The following is a 20,154-nucleotide window of genomic DNA, read 5'->3' on the forward strand; positions in this document are numbered from 1 at the left end:
TGGCCAGATACCACACTACCAAATTTTAGCATTTCTGAAGCCATTCCCATTATCTATTTACTACCAACCTCACCATCCCTATTTACTATTAAAGCACCAGTATGTTTTGTAGTAGAGATTTCCTGCATCCTAGTTTTATCCCTTTTCTTAATTGACCTAATTACAAGGGCTTTGTGATCATCACTAAATTTGATCCCTCGACGAGCCTATAGTATCTGTTCTTTAGTTTGTAACTGGACATCCTTTTTTTTTCTTACTGAATCAAAAACCATAGCATTCACTATATCCCATTCATGTAAGATAAGGACTCATGATTTTTTAACTAATTGCCTTTCGACCTCAGGTGTAAATTGGGCAAAATCATTTAAAAATTTAGATTTTACCTCTTCTTTAATAATAGAGTCTAGTTTATCTAGTTGCTCTGCTTTTATTTTTTCACAAGCATTTTCAAAATTGCCTATATTCAACCTCCACAAACATTGTGCAAATGCTCTAGATTTAACAAAATTTTCATCACTTATAAACCTGTAAGAGGCTTGGGCAACTATACGATCAATTTCCTTACCTTTATAGTCAGCAACAGTAAGCTACAAGGAAGGTGCATGGGGTTCTTGTGGTTTCCCAATCTCTAGATCTATGGAAGTAACAATTATATCCCCTTCTCCACCAATTTCTCTTAATTGGTCCCCTAAAGATGCTTCATCATCTATCCTGATTGGGGATTGGCTCAGGGAGTATTGTTCTGGCAGAGAAGAAGAAGATTCCTATTCTAACTTCTACCTTTTTGGAGCACTGGTTGTAGATGGACTTCCTGGCATTTTTTCTTGATGAAGAGGCCCCTGTTAAACACTCTGAATCATTACATAACCTAACCTTTTCTGCAAGGTATATTGGCCAGGAGCTACTATGTTTTTACTATTAATTTGTTTCTGCACTTCTACAGCCTTGTTTGGGTATTCCCTAGCATATGTAGCCCTTTTTTCATTCATAGCTTATGTTATCTCAGCAAAATTATTCATCAAGGCCTGCATCTTGGCTCCCCAATATTTCTTTTCTTTCAATGGGTCATAGTGGGGATCAAAAGCATTAATGAATTCAAGGGTTTTGCTAAACACCATCCACTTTTCCTTTCTCAATTCTTGTTCTTGTAAGGTGAAAATGTTTCTAATCAAATATTCAAGATAGCAGACTTGTTGGACCATGCGAGAAGCTTTTATTCTCTCCCTGAAGACATCATAGAAACCTTCAAGATCAATAAATCTGGCATGAGATTCTGGCATGTTATATTTGTCTAAAAACAAGTTCAGATGTTTCCAACCTTTCCTTACAAAAATAAAATCATGGGCCACAGTGACAATTGGAAAACATGTTCCCTTCCTAGTCAACTCCCTCTCATCTATGGTACCTATCTACCATAACAAATCATCTATTCCTATCTTCAAAGATGCATGAAATGGTAGCACATAAGGCTTTCCCAAAAAACCATACACTCTTATCACTTTTGAAACATTATAGGGAATTATATCCCCCAAGTTATGACTAAAAAGTAGCCCTTAAGCATGGTCCTTGGGTCTAACCAATTCTAACAATGCTTGTGGGATTCTAGGGCTATCTCCTCTTAAAAGTAGTCTAAGCTTTGAAGAAAAATACCTATAAAACCTCACATAACTGGAACATGTGGCTTTTGAGGTCATATATACACTCCACAACTGTACTAGATTCTTCTCCCCTTCCTTGGTTGTTTCCAATTCCATACCTTTGGAGAAAAATGTAAATCCCTTGTACAAGCACACATGCATAAGCAATGAATACCAACAGAATGTTTATCTACTTTTCCCTTTGCTATCCCAACCAAACCATTGTGAATTTCTCTTACGAGAAATGTTGCAAAATCTAAAAAAGAGCTTATTCCAAATTGAAGAGTTTGTGCCATGATGACGATAATTGAGCCTGGAATTTGTTCTATCTCATCTATTTCAAAAATCTTACAAAGAGAAACATATAATGCCTTAGCCTTAATGTTAAAATGCCTTTTTAATAGTGGCTCTGGGGTGCTGATAATAATTATAGACAAATTACCAACCTTGGTAGCATGCTTGTATAGTGGCCCTCTTTTCAAGTAGGTTTTTTGTACATCATACCTTGCTTGTAGGTTATCCATGTCAATGGTTTCATGCATAGCATGGTAAGGGTTAAGATTAAAAACTTCTCTAATCAGTTCAAGGCAGACCCTGAAGAGGTTTACTCTAGCATGATTCTTTATCCACCCTATAATTGGTTCATACTTCTTGGCCAAATCCATTAATAAATCACTGTCGAAGAAAACTGTAGGGATTATCAACTTTCCAATTTCAAACTCCCAGACATTGCTTAGAGGAGTATCCATTTTTTGCTTTGAAAACCACTTTCTGAATAATTCCAAACCTCCCATGAATACCTAAGCATCTCGTACCCAATTGGCATTGTCATAGAAACCCTCTTCTATAGCTACACTAGGTTTTTTAGGAATCAACTCCCTCCCCTTAGTTAACTCATGTACTGACAAAGGAAATTGTTCTAGAAAATCATCATGCACACCCCTTTTTGAATATTTAGTTTGCCTGGAAACGTCCTTTTGTGGAGGCATCTTTAAGAATGCAAAAACTTCTACAATAGGAAATTTCTTGATTTCTACTGCTTACAAATAACTTAGCCACCAAATTTTCTCTCCTTTCTCTATAGTTTTTCTGTGAATTTTCTTGAAATCCTTGAAAAATTACGTGTCCTAGCTCTAGAAATCCTTTTGCACTGAGAAAATCTATAACTATGCTTTAACAATGGAAAATTCACATGCTATATCAGAGTATTTAGGTCGCACAAAGGAAACTCTGTATCATATTTATTTCTGCAACTGTTATTTTCATGTTGTATCTTGAATTTGAATTTTACCTATTGATCTCCCTTTGATCGAATGGTTTAGTTTGAAAAATAGAAAGTCTCTTAAAACTCTGGGATCTCCGACCATGTGTCAGAAGCCCACTTTCCCACATTATTTAAAAACATCACATTTTAAAAACATGAGAATGCGAGCACTGTTGATCTTACCTTGATCGACGGTGAACCAAGATATCTTTATTTGGTGGCCCACTAAACCAACTTGACCAATGAAAATGTTACCCTTTAATCCATGTGCTCTGACAATTTTATTTGCAATAATTGAAGTTTTCGTGCCCATGACATCATTGCTTCCAACTTGGCAAACCTTTCACCTTCCACCCATGAGTGTACTTCATTAATTTTAATTTCTTCCAGCATGGCATGACTCAGTGCATTTCCTAAGATTGGTTCAGGTCCCACCATGCCCACTTTCCTGCATTATTTAAAAATTGAGGAGCTTGATAATGCAGGAAAGTGGAATCCGTTGCTCTTGCTTTAATTAATGGTGATCAGAATCTTGCAATGACTGTGAACTTTAATCAATTTGAACGGACCAATGAAACACTTCCTCTTCATTCCATGTCATTTGACAACTACCACAGAGGACACACTGTTATTACCTTTCTGCAAAAGGTGGGCCCATGATGTCACCATTGCCACGTGTCATGTGCCTATTTCCTCACATTATTTAAAGACCTCACAACTTGATAATACAGGAATGTGGGAACCATAGATCTAAACAAGATCTGTGGTTGATGAATATTAATCATAAGGTGAATTTTTCATTGATTTGAATAACCAATGATAGTGTAGGAAAATAAAATGTGTCCTGACAAATCTGACAAATCTGCAAAAAGTGTCTTGACCCATGCTGACATACCAGACCTTTTGTAGCGCACTAAATCTCAAAAACCATCAAGGGCTACGTGTCACAAATCCATTTCTTCACATTATTTAAAGACCTCGCAACTTGATAATGCAGTAATGTGGGAACCCTTGATCTTGAGAAAATCAACGGTGTTGAAAAATATTTCAACTTGGCATCCTTTTTAAAAATAAAATATCCAAATAAAGTGCATAAAGGTTTATCATAAGGATAAAAAGGTATTCTAATGCAAAAAAATCTTTAGGATAAAATGTCTCGCCAAAATATTTGAAACAATACCTTTCGAAAATTTGAAAACTAGGGCAACACAAAACAAAGGTATAAGGGTTTTTACACACTTAGGGCCTTTTCAAGGATAATTTGAGAGACAAACCCTAAGAATTTAAAGGGAAAATACAACCCATAGAATAGGGCACAACTAGGGTAATCTAACAATTTTTGGGATTTCATAAGATAAAACCCTAATCTACAAGAATCAAAGATTTAACTAATTTTTCACCCAAATATCAAAATTTTTTCTATACTGTGAAAAATCACACAAACAGTGGCTCTATCTGGGGATGATAGACCACTTCAATCTATGCAAGAATTCAGGATCTATGGAAGAGAACACCACACACTTGGTGCAAACATGACAACTTCTTCGGAGAGCACAAAACAACACACGGAACAAGAAACCAAACTGTACAAGGAAGCTCACAGGAAAAAGAATTTGAAAATACATACAAGGAAACCCTAAACTACTGCTCATGGAAATAATAAGTATTCTTTAAGAAAAATACCTCTTCAAGAACTGTCCATGAATTGGTAGTTCAAGAATATTATTTGACGAATCCTTGAGTACATAAGAATCCTCATCCCAAGTAGTTTCAATCAAATAAGGGCCTAACCAAATAGGATCAAATTTGCCATGTTTCCCTTTATCTTCAATTTTTCCATTCCACATTAAGACTAGATCTACATCTTGAAACTTTTTGCTTACAGTTCTTCTATCATATAGTGTCTTAACTTGCAGTTGCAACTTTTGGTTGCTAAGGGAAGCTTCTCTTCTAGTTTTTGTCAGTCCTACCAACTCATCTATCCTTTCTTTCATTTCATCAGTAGTATCTTCATCATACAACTGAATGTAATTGTAGAGTCCCATCAAGTTTTTCTAAAGCATTATGGCTTGAATTCCATATACCGAATCAAATGGAGCTACACCAATGTCTTTTTTAATAGTTACCCTATCAGCCCATATTGCTAATTGTAATTTGGAATCCCATGCCTTTTTGTTATCATCCAAGGTTCTCTTAATAGCTTTCAACAAGCTCTTATTTGTGGATTTAGCTTGTCCATTCCCTTGTGGATCATAAGGAGAAGATGATGACCTTGTTAGTCCATATTTATCAAAAAATTTAATAAATTCCTCAGACCTGAAGCACATAGCATTGTCTATTACAATTTTCTGAGGACAACTGAATCTAGAGATAATATTATTTAGTAGGAAATTATTAACAACTCTACTTGTTGCATTTCTTGTGGGGATAGCCTCTACCTACTTTGTAAAGTAATTAGTAGCCACTAGAATCCAAGAATAGCCCATGCTAGACTTGGGGAAAATCTCTCCTATGAAATCTAGACCCCATTGTTGAAAGGGTGCTTGAACCTCTACTAGCTTCAATGGAGTATTACCTGAGAACTTCAGTTTTCCAGCAAACCTCTGACAAGGGTCACATTTTCTAATCATAATCTAAGCATCCTTAAAAAGGGAAGGCCATCAAAATCCAACCCTAATTATTTTATGTGTAGTAGTTTTGGCCATATAGTGTCACCCACACACTCCAGCGTGCATTTCCTTTAAGACCTCTTTTTCCTTTTCTTGATCAACACATTTCAACAATACTCCTGCAAAATTTCTCCACCATAGGTTTCCTTGGACAATTATATACCAGATGGCTTGCAAGTTAGTACTCCTCTTTTCATTTTCAGGCAAATGATGGGAAGCTTCCATGTGTTGTAGATAATATATAACATTGGTGTACCAATCACACTGATCCATGTCACATAAGTCAGCTCTGAGATCATCACTTAACAGATTTATCTAATTAGCCTCTAGATTAGCTTCACCATGAGTTTGGCCAAATCTTGACCTCTTACCAACTTAGTTATATGTATGTCAATATTAAATTCTTGGATCCTGTTGATCCATATACACCTTCTGCTTGATACTTCCTGTTGAGAAAATATATCTTTCATGGCAGCACTAGGTACAAAGGCAATGATAGTAGCATCTACTAGGTAGCATCTAAAAGCTTTTACAGCCCTTACTAAAGCATATGCCTACTTTTCTTTTATCTCATATTTTAATTCGGTAGGCTACAATGACTTAATGAAAAAGGCAATGGGCTACTCATATCCTTCTTGATTTTTTTGCAATAAAACTGCAGCTATAGTGTGAAAAGATGGAAAAGAAAAGATATGCATAGGCTTTGTGTAATCTGGAGTTCTCAATACTCGAGCATTTTTTATTGTAGTTTTAATATCCTAGAATGCTTGTGAAGGTTCACCATTCCAATCTATAGTGGCTCCCTTCTTGAGCATCTTTGAGATAGGTCTACTGATCTCAATAAAATTGGTAACAAATCTCCTAAGGAAATTGACTTGACCAAAGAAGGATTGAATTCCTTTTACATTTTTCAGCTTGGGGACTTTATCAATAGCTGCTACTCTTTCAGGGTCTATTTTCACCCCATCCTTAGACACTATATGTCCTATTAATTTACCTTCTATCACCCCAAATGTGCATTTCTTTAGGTTCAAGGATACTCCATATTCCAAAGCTTTGATAAAGATTTTCTCTAAGTGTCTACAGTGCTCCTCAGCATTCTTAGAATATGTTGTAAGAGCATCCTGGTAGACAACCATAAATTTGTGAATATAATCATGAAATACCACATCCATGGCTCTTTGGAAAGTAGCTCTGCATTAATCAAGCCAAATGGCATCCTTACATATACATATGTTCCCCATGGGGTTGTGAAGGCTATCTTGAATTGTTCACTTTCCTTTACTAGAACTTGATTATATCTAGAGAAACCATCCATCATTGACATTAACTCAGAACCAATCACTTGCTATAACATGGCTTCCATATTGGGCAATCCATTATTGTCTTTTAAAGAAGCAATGTTTAAGTTCCTGAAATCAACACACAATGTTATATCTCCATTCTTCTTTCTAATAGGTACCAAATTTGAAACCCAGATGGAATGCCTAATTGGTTTAATTATTCCCCCACACCTTAGTTTTGTCAACTCATCTTGCATTTTGGGAGCTAGGGTAGGGTTTACTGGTCAACATTTTTGTCTAAAAGGTTTTACATTATCTTTTAGGGGTATGAGATACTGGAACAGATCTTCCCTGTAAGCTTTAAGGTCCTCATATGACCATGCAAAAACATGTCTATACTTTCTAAGTAGGTCAATCAATGTTTGTCTAATTTTAACAGGTAGATTTTGGCCAATATAAACCTTTTTGGGGGCTTCATCAGTACCTAGGTTTATCTCTTCTAATTCTTGAGGTTTAAGATCCTTAATTCCTAGTTTTACTCTGTCCTAGTTATCAAAAATGTTTTCCAAGTCCACTAGCCCCTTAGGCATTTTATTGGTTTTCAATTGCATAATCTCTTGGCCAAAAATTGGTTTCCTTACCATCTATGGTTTCAATCAGTTTGCTGCAATCCATTTCCTGACCATAGAACTTATCTTCATTTAATAAAAAAATTGTAATGTCTTTGTCATCTTCAAAGACTTGCTAGTTTTCAATGTTATCAGGTATAGAAGGCCTATTTTGTACCTCAATTTGAGATATTCCTAAAAATGATATTTCCTTAGGTTTGATTGCTACATTTGTTAGCAAATTAGTCATCTTATTTTGAGTCCTATCTCTCCATGAGATACCAAATGCATCAAAGGATTCTATCTAATCCCAAACTGCATTTCTATACTGCTTTAGTCTCTTATTCTTAGATGCATAAGTTTATTTTATCTGGGAGATAACTAACTGAGAATCCCCTATAACATGTAACTTCTTAATCCCATGATGTGTGGCAACTTTCAATCCTAGCAACAATGCCTCATATTCTACAATACTATTTGTGCACGAAAACTTCAACGTGAATGAATATCTAAAAGTATTATTCTCAAGGGAGACAAAAACTACACTTGCCCCTGCACCCTCTTTATAACTAGCACCCTCGAAAGACATTGTCCATAATTTTGGTGAGTTCCTACAACATTCAACTTCATGTTCAATTATAGTAGGTAAATTCTCAACTTCTTGAATAATCAATTTAGCTCTGAAAGCATTAACCCTAGTATCTAAGAAACAAGTGGCATCTTTGTCAATTTCTTCCCCTAAAATGTGATTAACCCTTGGTTCTCTATTTACCCTAATAGCTTTAACCCCAGTGTGGAAAGTAGCATAGGTTAAGTCACACTATAGGCTTCCCCCCACGATAGCACTCCATTTTTAGGAGAGTAACATTGCATAGTGTGGAGGTATATCCACCACCAAGACATACATAGTTAACTCTATGTTAGGATATGCAACTAGTTTGAATGGTAAAGCATTTATGGTACCTATGCCTAGGACTTCCCTAGCATCCATTCCTCTACATCTGCCCTGCTTGGTATCCACTTTCAATCCTAAGGCTTCCATTAATTTGAAAGGCATTATGGTGTTAGAAGCTCGTGAGTCTATCATATAATTTTTTAGGGTCTTCCCTTTTATGATTAGACTAAGGGAAAAACGGTCAATATCTTCTATAAATTCCATTGAGGAATCATCTAAAAATATTTGGGGAATCTAGGATATGATACCACTATCCGCTATTACTAATAGGGTTTTTTGGGCAATAGTTTGATCTACAACAATATTATTGTTTCCTATCCTGCCCAACTATGCTAAAGCCTTGCTCTTATGCTCTTCAATTCTAAGAAGTTTAGACAAAGGTACTTTCATAGTTATTTGGGACAACATAGATATCATATCAACATGTTTAGTAATAGTGGGTTTTACAAGAGTACTTGACTTTGGAGTCTTTTGAACAACAGACACCACTATTCACTTGATTGTATCAAGTTCTGATTTCTTTGGTTGAACAACTACTTTTGCTGTCTCATTTGTCTGAAACTGAACCTTCTTTTTTGGTTCCCATTTCTTATCCTTATTATCCTTGATCTTAGACACATCTTCATTGACTCTCTCATTTTGATCATTCATCTTATGGGTGATATCTTTGATGAATACACTAGATGGCTTTCTTGCATTATTATTTACTATTCTATTTCTCAAATTGTAGTTACTATGGACTTGTGAAATCATTTCTGTTGTAACTTTGTCAATGTCATCTTTGGAGTTCATTCTTAAGCTTGTGAGACCTACATCAAATGATGTAATGCATACCTTATCTGCATCATACCCTTCATCATCTGAAAGCATTTGCTGATGATGTAAATGATAAGAAATTCTCTAATTGGTAATTTCATTTTCAAGCTCTTCTAAATCAAAATCTATCAAATCATCACACATGCTTACCATATTGCAACTTATATCATCATGGCTTTTTTCTTCACTTTCTTCTTTAGGTTGCACACCTTAACCTTGGGAAAATGGCTAAGAAATAGCACAATAATCAGTAGAATGAGGTGACTAACATATAATGCACCATGGTACATCATCATTCATATTTACAGTGTTCTTTTGTAGGGGATCTAGAGTACCCTTATCCTTCACATTTTGGGTTTGATTGGGAACTGACTTACCATCTTCCCACTAAGTGGTGTAAGGGTAATTTTGCATTCTAGGCTGCCTATTGAAAGTATTGTTATTCATAGGGGTTCTCCCAGCAACATTTGGCTTATTAAAATTAGTGGGATTCATCTTTTTGAGCAATTCCAAAACCTAGCCTATAGTGGATTATTCTGGCTTCTTTCCTATAGGGGTTTTATCAGCCTCCCTTTTATTATTGTTCTTAGGATTGAAAAGCTTTGGATCATCCCTCCTACCCAATTTGCTAGATGCCTTCCTATTATTCTCTATATTTACTACAATTTTATAGGCATCCCTTAAAGTCTTGGGATCCTTATCCTTCAATTGATAAGCCATTTTACTATCAAAAGAATTGAAATATGTTGTGAGACAGACATCTTCATTCAACCTCATAACTTGAAATAGTCTATACATACCTTTTTGGAATCTTACATTGAAATCAAATGTGGACTAATTTAGATTCTTCTTCATGTTGTTGAATTCATTTAACATGAATCGTGCATTAGTGTTGTCTCCATATTGCTCCTTAAACAATTTCTCCAAGTCATTCTGCGAGGTAATATTGTCATCAAGCAACCTCCTAAACCAATCCCTTGCATCCTCCGTTAGTGAATGCACAAACAATTTCATTACCATATCTTCATGTTCAACTTCATAATCATTCAACATATCAATCAAATTTCTCAAATGTTCTTCACTAGTAACAACATTATTCCTAGAGAACTTAACCACTTTGTCTCTTAAATAAAATGATATGGGATGTGGAGCACCAGGAATACCAACAAATGATATTTGTCTATACTTTTCTAGGTATATAGGTTTCTTCTAGAAACCAAGAAAATTTGAGGTACTAGCTATATTAGCTTGACTTAGAGGAGCAACTTGGGATTGTTGAGGTGGGACAAATGGGACTTGGGTGCTAGTAGTGGAAGATGAGGCAGGAGAACATTGGGGTATTCCCTGAGTTGAGATTATTGGAACACTAGCCAATGCAGGAATTATAGGTGGGATAGACAAATTGGTCCATGAAGCCAATGTAGAATTAGATTTTATGAATTGGATTTTTCTCCTAGTTTCTACAGCTTGAGCTTCATCCTCAACCTTCTCAAGCTCTTTTGCAAGATCTTCCTTCTCTTTTCTAGCCTTCTCCAGATCTAAGTCTAATTTTGACATGGAGGGTTGTATGGGTTTTCTTGGTAGAGCTTGTGGTTCATTTATTTGGATTCCTACAGCCTTGCCTTTCCCTTTATCTACAGCTTTTGCAGTGGACTCTACAGGGTCCACTTGAACAGGTTTATAAGCTTAGATTTGAGCAATGACTGGTTCTTGCCTTTGATTCAAGCATTTTTCTTATTCCTAAACTTTATCTCTTAGATTGCCTACATCTCCAAATACATCAGTATGGAGAGTTGTGGTATTTTCTTCTAACTTTTTATTCTACTCCTTCAAAGTAGCCACCATTTTCAGCAAAGCATCCCTTTCTATTATGGCATCCAAAGTGGCTTGCTTCTTTTCTTTTTCAAGAAGAATGTGTTTAGCTTCTTCCTCAGCAATCCATTTCTTCAAAACTCCTATCTTAGAATGCACTTCTTTAGGATCTGCAGAAGTAGCTTCTGAAATAGCAAGATCATCCAAATCTATAAGATTCGGTTCCATGTATGGGGCTACTCTGGGATTAAAAGGATTATCAAATGAACTCCTAAATCCTATCCTATAGTTCATATCTGCTATAGGATCTGGCCTTGATGAAGCAATTCCTACCATGGACACATCTTTGTCCTAAAATACTATCTCATCTGGTAATGGGGTACTAAAAATGCTTGCTAAGAGTCTTGTAGTTTCGAATTCAAAACTAAGTGAAGAAGACTCTCTTCCTAATACTGGTTGATATTGAGAATTGACGAATGCATTGCCTCTGGGTTTCTAGGTGGAATTTGGATCTGTCTTTTTCTTATTTTGGTTCTTCCTACCAGCTTGGGGTAGATCAGTATACATTGATACATTAGGATTGGCTCTCATGTAAGCTCTTGTGTTCTATCTCTTGTTAGCCATATTCACCTTTTGTTAAAATAAGCACTAGCTTCAAAACCTTGACTGAGTCACCACCCTATTCTCGAGAAAATATACAATGACACTTATTGCTGACTCAAAGAAAATAACACAGAAGTAAAATGAAAATATTGATATAGATAGAACAATCACTGATGATGTAAGACTACAACTCTTGCTTGTTAGATAAGACAGTTGGATAGGTTGGATACGTCAGTGTGTAGCTATGGTACTTGGGCTTTATCTTCTTTAAATTCTCAAGGGTTATCACTAAAAGATTCCCTTATAACCATGGGCAAACCTCAGATAACATGACACACACTTACATAGCAAGACCAAAGAAACTGCAGTACTCTTCACAGATGTGTTGGACAACTCTCCAGTAGAGTTGCCATTTTGTTGGTGTTTAAAAATTGAACTTAAAACTACTAAGAAACAAAATTCTTAATACCAAGTTGACATTACTCACACAATCTAAAGACTAGCCAATTCTTATTAACAATTGTATGTGCAAAGCATTTGGGCCCAACTTCAACAAAACCAAGGGTGGTTTTCTACTCTTCTGGCTCTACAAAGTTAGGGTGGGCGTACCCAGGGATGATTCATGACTAGAAAAGACTGTATGAGGATTATTTTAGTTTCATTTTGATTCTCATCTCAAATACTCAAATACATGCATAATTCATGACAATTTGCTAAATACATCCCATATAACAGATATGGCAAAAAATTCTTCTATAGATCTATAGATGTTCTCAACAACAGTGGCTAACTGAAGCTAAAACATTCCACGCAGACAAGTACTGGCTAGCTTTGAAGATCTACAAGAAATAAAAGTAAAATTTGATTTGATGCTGCATTTTGATAACCATTTGTGACATACTTCTCTTTCAGCTAAATCAATTTGATCAGTGCCTAATCCATTGGGGTTCAAAGTGTATAGCAAATCCTTAGATCTAATTTTTTTCCTTACAACAAATTCTATCAGCAATCCTTATCAGAATTTATCATTCAAAACCCTTTCCACTACTAAAGAAACCTTATAAGATCCACCAAAGCTTTTATTTAATCCATTGAATTAACATCAGTGATAAATAGATATACAACCTAACTAGATTGCATTCCATTGCATAAGCCTTTACTTATACAATATCAAGATAACCAAGTAATAAAAACAAGACAAGATTCAGAAAAGGAATGATATGGGGACAGTTCACAATTTGTATTTATTTTCTTTGAAAATTATATACCATTTACAATAGACTAATAATGACCTTCAGAAAGAAACACAACTCATTCTATATTCATGTATTCTCAAAGAATTGACAGAGAAAATACATCATAAAATTGCTTTCAAAATTTTGGACCAAAGACAGACTAAGCATATCAATTATAAAAAATAGAATTCAAACCATTCTTTAGCCTTGGAATCTCACTTAAATAGTGTGAGATGCAATAAGCTTCAAGCTAAAAAAAAGTGACAGGTGTCTTCTAAAAGATACTGACATACATCTGTCACTTTAGACAAAAGCAAATAACAGAAAGGCTATTACATCGGACATTCCTTGATAGGTCCCTTTTTGTTACACTTCTCAATTGTTGAGACAAGAAAATATGATCTGATTCTTCATTTATTCTTCATCCTCTGAGTAAGTGGCCATGAGGTTTAAAAGTGACGTATCATCTTCAATTACCTGTAAACTTACTTTAATCTGGGGATTTTCCATGTCTTCATTACTAACTATGAGGGTAACTTTTATTTTTGCATCTTCCTCCTCATCATCTTCTGACATTTGTTCTACAAATTGATTTTTCCATTCATTATAAGCAACATCATCTAGCCAATAAAAATTTAGAGCCTCTCTTTGTATAATCACTAAAGAATTTGCAAATTCCTCTAAATCATCAAGTTCTTTTCTCTTGCTATTATAAAATAATGGTATCTTTACCAAATCTTCTAATTTATTTAACAAATCAAAAATTTTCTCTACTTGATGATAAGGCATTTGGATGGTAGATATACACATGATTGTGATATCATTATTTCTCTCCCTCCACTTCTGTGCAAGAGGAGTCAATTTATCCTCATCTCTGTTCAACTCATCCATGAGGGTTGCAATTCTTGTCAACTAATCAAAGAAGGTTGACCATTGTATTTTATCCCTTAAATACATCACACCCTGCTTTAATTTTCCTTCATATTGATATTTTAATTCTACGTACAACTCATGTGATTTGGTTTTTTCTTCTTCAAAGTCCTCTGCAGTATAGAATTGAGGCCTTTCAAGGGTGTCTGGTATTTCAACAATAGGGATTGCTCTAAAAAAAGACTATGGAGGGTATGCAATTCTAGGTGCACTAGATTCTCCCACCTTTCTCTTCCCAAGTATCTTCTCCATTTGAGAAACCTAATTTTTCAAATTTTGTATGTTTGTGCCCCTTTCATCATATGCCTTCAGCACTTCTTCGAATCTAGCATTTAGCTAGGCAAATTTATCTTCTTCCTGGCCAGATACCACACTGCCAAATTTTAGCATTTCTAAAGCCATTCCTATTATCTATTTACTACCAACCTCACCAGCCCTATATAATGTTAAAGCACCATTATGTTCTATAGTAGAGATTTCCTGCATCCTAGTTTTATCCCTTTTATTAATTGACCAAATTACAAGGGCTTGGTGATCATCACTAAATCTGATCCCTCTATGAGCCTATAGTATATGTTCTTCAGTTTGTAACTGGACATCCTTTTGTTTTCTTACTAAATCAAAAACCATAGCATTCACTATATCCCATTCAGGTAAGATAAGGACTCCTGATTGTTTAACTAATTGCCTCCTAGCCTTAGGTGTAAATTGTGGAAAATCATTCAAAAATTTAGATTTTACCTCTTCTTTAATAACATAGTCTGGTTTATCTGGTTGCTCTACTTTTATTTTTTGATCACAAGTATTTTCAAAATTTCCTATACTGAACCTCCACAAAAATTGTGCAAATGCTATAGATTTCACAAAATTTTCATTATTTACAAACCTCTTAGAGGCTTGGGCAACTATAGGATCAATTTCCTTACCTTTATAATCATCAATAGTAAGCTCCAAGGAAGGTGCAGGGGGTTCTTATGGTTCCCCAATCTCCAGATCTGTGGAAGCAATAATTATATCCCCTTCTCCACCAATTTTTCTTAATTGTTCCCCTAAAGATGCTTCATCATCTATCCTGATTGGGGATTGGCTCGAGGAGTATTGTTCTGGCTAAGAAGAAGAAGATCCCTATTCTACCTTTTGCCTTTTTGGAGCACTGGTTGTAGATGGACTCCCTGGTCTTTTTTCTTGATGAAGATGACCATGTTGCACACTCTGAATCATTACATAACCTAACCTTTTTTGTAAGGTATATTGGCCAGGAGCTACTATGTTATTACTATTAATTCTTTTCTTCACTTCTAAAGCCTTGTCTATGTATGCCCTAACATATGTAGCCCTTTTTTCATTCATAGCCTATGTTATCTTAGCAAAATTATTCATCAAGGTGTTCATCTTGGCTCCCCATTGTTTCTTTTCTTTCAATGGGTCATAGTGGGGATCAAAAGCATTAATGAATTCAAGGGTTTTGCTAAACACCATCCACTTTTCCTTTCTCAATTCTTGTTCTTGTAAGGCAAAAATGTTTCTAATCACATCTTCAAGATAGTAGACTTGTTGGACCATGCGAGAAGCTTTTATTCTCTCCCTGAAGACATCATAGAAACCTTCAGGATCAATAAATCTGGCATGAGATTCTGCCATCTTATATTTGTTTGAAAACAAGTTCAGATGTTTCCAACCTTTCATTACAAAAAAAAAATCATGGGCCGTAGTGACAATTGGAAAAGTTGTACCCTTCCTAGTCAACTCCCTCTGATCTATGGTACCTATCTACCATAACAGCTCAACTATTGCTATCTTTAAAGGCACATGAGGTTTTCCAAAAAAACCATACACTCTTATCACTATTGAAACATTGTAGGGAATTATATCCCCCCAGTTATGACTGACAAGTATCCCTTTAGCATGGTCCTTGGGCCTGACCAATTCTAACAATGCTTGTGGGATTCTAGGGTTATCTCCTCTTAAAAGAAGTCTAAGCTTTGAAGCAAAATACCTATCAAACCTCACATAACTAGAACCTATGGCTTTTGAGGTCATATCTATGCTCCACAACTATACTAGTTTCTTCTCTGCCTCCCTGGTTGTTTCCAATTCCATACCTTTGGAGAAAAATGTAAATCCCTTGTACAAGCACACATGCATAAGCAATTAATACCAACATAATGGTTTATCTACTTTTCCTTTTGCTATCCCAACCAAACCATTATGAATTTCTCTTGGAAAAAATATTGCAAAATCCAGAATAGAGCTCATTCCAAATTGAATAATTTGTGCCATAATGAGGACAATTGAGGTTGGAATTTGTTCTATCTCATCTATTCCAAAAATCTTACAAAGAGAACCATATAACTCCTTAGCCCTAATGTTAAAATGTCTTTTTAATAGTGGCTCTGGGGTGCTGATAGTAATTATAGACAAATTACCAACCTTGTCAGCATGCTCCTGTAGTGGCTCTCTTTTCATGTAATTTTTTTGTGCATCATACCTTGCTTGTAGGTTATCCATGTCAATGGTTTCATGCACAACATGGTTAGGGTTAAGATTAAAAACTTCTCTAATCAGTTCAGGGCAGACCCTAAAGAGGTTTACTCCAGCATGATTCTTTATCCACCTTGTAATTGGGTCATACTTCTTGGCCAAATCCATTAATAAATCACTATTGAAGAAAACTGTAGGGATTGTCAACTTTCCAATATCAAACTCCCAGACATTTCTCAAAGGAGTATCTAGTTTTCACTTTGAAAACCACTTTCTAAATAATTCCAAACCTCCCATAGATACCTGAGCATCTCGCTTGTCAAAGAAAAAGTTGGATACAACTATTCTAGGGTTTTTATGAATCAACTCCCTCCCCTTAGTTATCTCATGTATTGACAAAGGAAATTGTTCCAAAAAATCATCATGCACACCTCCTTTTGAATATTCAGTTTTCTTAGAAAAGTCCTTTCATGGAGGCATCTTTAAAAATTCAGAAACTTTTACAATAGGAAATTTCTTGATTTCTACTGGTTACAGATCACTTACCTGCCAAATTTTCCCTCCTTTCTTTGCAGTTTTTTTGTGACATTTGTTGAAAACCTTGAAAAATTTCGTGCCTTAGCTTTTGAAATCCTTTTGCACTGAGAAAATCTATAAATATGCTTTAACAATGGAAAATTAGCATGCTATATCAGAGTATTTAGGTCGCATGAAGGAAACTCTATATCATATTTATTTCTACAACTACTATTTTCATGTTGTATCTTGAATTTGAATTCTACCTATTGGTCTCCCTTTTATTGAACAGTTTCATTTCAAAAATAGAAAGTCTCTTGAAACTCTGGGATCTCTGGCCATGCGTTAGAAGCCCACTTACATGCATTATTTAAAAACCTCACATTTTGAAAATGTGGGAATGTGGGCACCGTAAATCTTACCTTGATCGATGATGAATGAAGATATTTTTATTTGGCAACCAACTAAACCAACTTGACCAATGAAAATGTTACCCTTTAATCCATGTGCTCTGACAATTTCAATTGCAATAATTGAAGTTTCTGTGCCCATGACATCGCTACTTCCAACTTGGCAAACCTGTCACCTTCCACCCATGAGCGTACTTCATTACTTTTAATTTCTTCCAGCATGGCATGACTCAGTGCATTTTCTAAAGATTGGTTTAGGTCCCACCATGCCCACTTGCCCGCATTATTTAAAAATCAAGCAGCTTGATAATGCGTGAAACCGCAATCCGTTGATCTTGCTTTAATCAACAGTGATCAGAATCTTGCAATGACTATGCACCTTAATCAATTTTAACGGACCAATGAAATGCTTCCTCTTCATTCCATGTCATCTGACAACTACCACGGAGGACACACTATTATTACCTTTCTGCAAAAGGTGGGCCCATGATGTCACCGTTGCCACATGTCATGTGCCCATTTCCTCCCATTATTTAAAGACCTTGCAACTTGATAATGCAAGAATACGAGAACTGTAGATCTAAACAAGATCCATGGTTGATGAATATTGATCATAAGGTGAAGTTTTCATTGATTTGAATAACCAATGTCAGTGCAGGAAAATAAAACGTGTCCTGACAAATCTGACCAATCTACAAAAAGTGTCCTGACCCATGCTGACATACCAGACCTTTTGCGGCACACTGAATCTCAAAAACTATCAGGGGCTGCATGTCACAAATCCATTTCCCCGCATTATTTAAAGACCTCGCAACTTGATAATGCGAGAATGTGGGAACCCTTGATCTTGAGAAAATCAACGATGTGGAAAAACATTTCATCTTGGCATCCTTTTTAAAAATAAAATATCCAATTAAAGTGAATAAAGGTTTATCATAAGGATAAAAAGGTATTCTGATGCAAACAAATCTTTAGGATAAAATGCCCCGCCAAAATATTTGAAACAGTAGCTTTTGAAAATTTGAAAAGTAGGGCAATACAAATCAAAGGTATAAGTGTTTTTACACACTTAGGGCCTTTTCAAGGATAATTTGAGAGACAAACCCTGAAAATTGAAAGGGAAAATACAACCCACAGAACAGGGCACAACTAGGGTAATCTAACAATTTTTAGGATTTCATAAGAGAAAACCCTAATCTACAAGAAACAAAGATTTAACTAATTTTTCACCCAAATATTAGAATTTTTTCTATACTATGAAAAATCACACCAACAATAAGAATCCAGTGAATCTAGTGATGCATTCCAAAACCAAGCACATTGCAATAAAATATTATTTTGTTAAAGAATTGGTACAAAACAAGGAGATCAGATTGGAATATGTTCATACAAAGGAACAAATTACTGACATATTCACAAAGCCATTACCTAAGGATGCATTCTTGTCTCTAAGATTTAAGTTAGGGGTCACTCCCCTATCTGAAGTTCACTAAAAATTAAGTTTTAGTGATGCATCAATGCATACCAAGTTGAAGATCTATCAGTTGATGCAACATAATCTGGTAATATTGCATATGAATCAATACTAAAGGTACATTCAAATCCATTTGAGTTGTGTTGTCTTTGGCATGTGTTGTTAAAGAGGGAGAGTTTTACTATCATATCTTTCTAAAATTTATTTGAGGGGAAGAGTTTGCTATGGAATTCCTTCAAAAAGGGAGATTACTGAAAGAGGCAGAGTTTGCTATCTAATAAAGAAAGTTGTCTTGACAGATAAGACTTGTTAGACTTGTTTTCAAATTTCATTCTGCTATGAGATGTTGTGTTTCCATCACTGCCAAAGAGGGAGATTGTTGGATATAATTGTTAATTGTGTATTGTCCTTGATGTTGCACAAATGTCATATCAGTCATCAAACAGAGTCTACCGTGCTCCCAAGGTTAACAAAGGAAAATTAATGTCTACCGAGCTCCCAAGGTTAACAAAGGAAAATTAATATCTACCAAGCTTCCAAGGTTAACAAAGGAGAATTGATATCTACCAAGCTTCCAAGGTTAACAAAGGAAAGTTAATGTCTACCAAACTCCCAAGGTTAACAAAGGAGAATTAATGTCTACCAAGATTCCAAGGTTAACAAAGGAAAATTAATGTCTACCGAGCTTCCAAGGTTAACAAAGGAAAGTTAATGTCTACCAAGCTCCCAAGGTTAAAAAAGGAAAGTTAATGTCTACCAAGCTCCCAAGGTTAACAAAGGAAAGTTAATGTCTATCGAGCTCCCAAGGTTCACAAAGAAAAGTTAATGCCTACTGAGCTCCCAAGGTTCACAAAGGAAAGTTAATGTCTACTGAGCTCACATCGTCAGCAAAGGAAGGTCAGTGCTAACCGGGCTCACTTGATCCAAAGGATTTTTGTAGGGTTTGCAGTGTTTATCGAGCTTCACTTGGTTAACACTAGAAAACCATTCTAGAGTAGTGGTTATCAAGCTGGGTTGGCTAGCAAAGGATTTTACTATTTTGATATTAAGTTTAATTGTTTCATGTGGTCGATTGATGTAATGATTTTTTAGTTATTGTAACCTATATTTAAGTTGACTTGATAATCTGAAAGGTATATATATAGATGTTAAAGTTGTGAATTGGTGTCAGAGTGAATATATGGATGAGGATGAAATAAGCGAATATTGAGAAAATTTTGATGAAGGATTAGATATCTTGGAGGAGTTACAAAGTTTGCATTCAATTAGTAAGAACCTAGTAAAGCAAAAAAGAGATATGTAATCAGTGAAAGATAAGTTGCATATCATTCAGGTCACCTCATTGTTGCTTTCTAATCATTGTAATAGTGAATCTAGAATCTCTTAACAGAGTTGGTTTAACAACCATTTTGTAAATCCTCTAACAAGGTGATAGTTCAGTTGAATTATTCTCAAGACCTC

The sequence above is a fragment of the Cupressus sempervirens genome, chromosome 7 (genome assembly GCF_028749045.1).
Source record: "Cupressus sempervirens isolate cs-2001-9-10 chromosome 7, ASM2874904v1, whole genome shotgun sequence".
NCBI classification, from domain to species: Eukaryota; Viridiplantae; Streptophyta; class Pinopsida; order Cupressales; family Cupressaceae; genus Cupressus; species Cupressus sempervirens.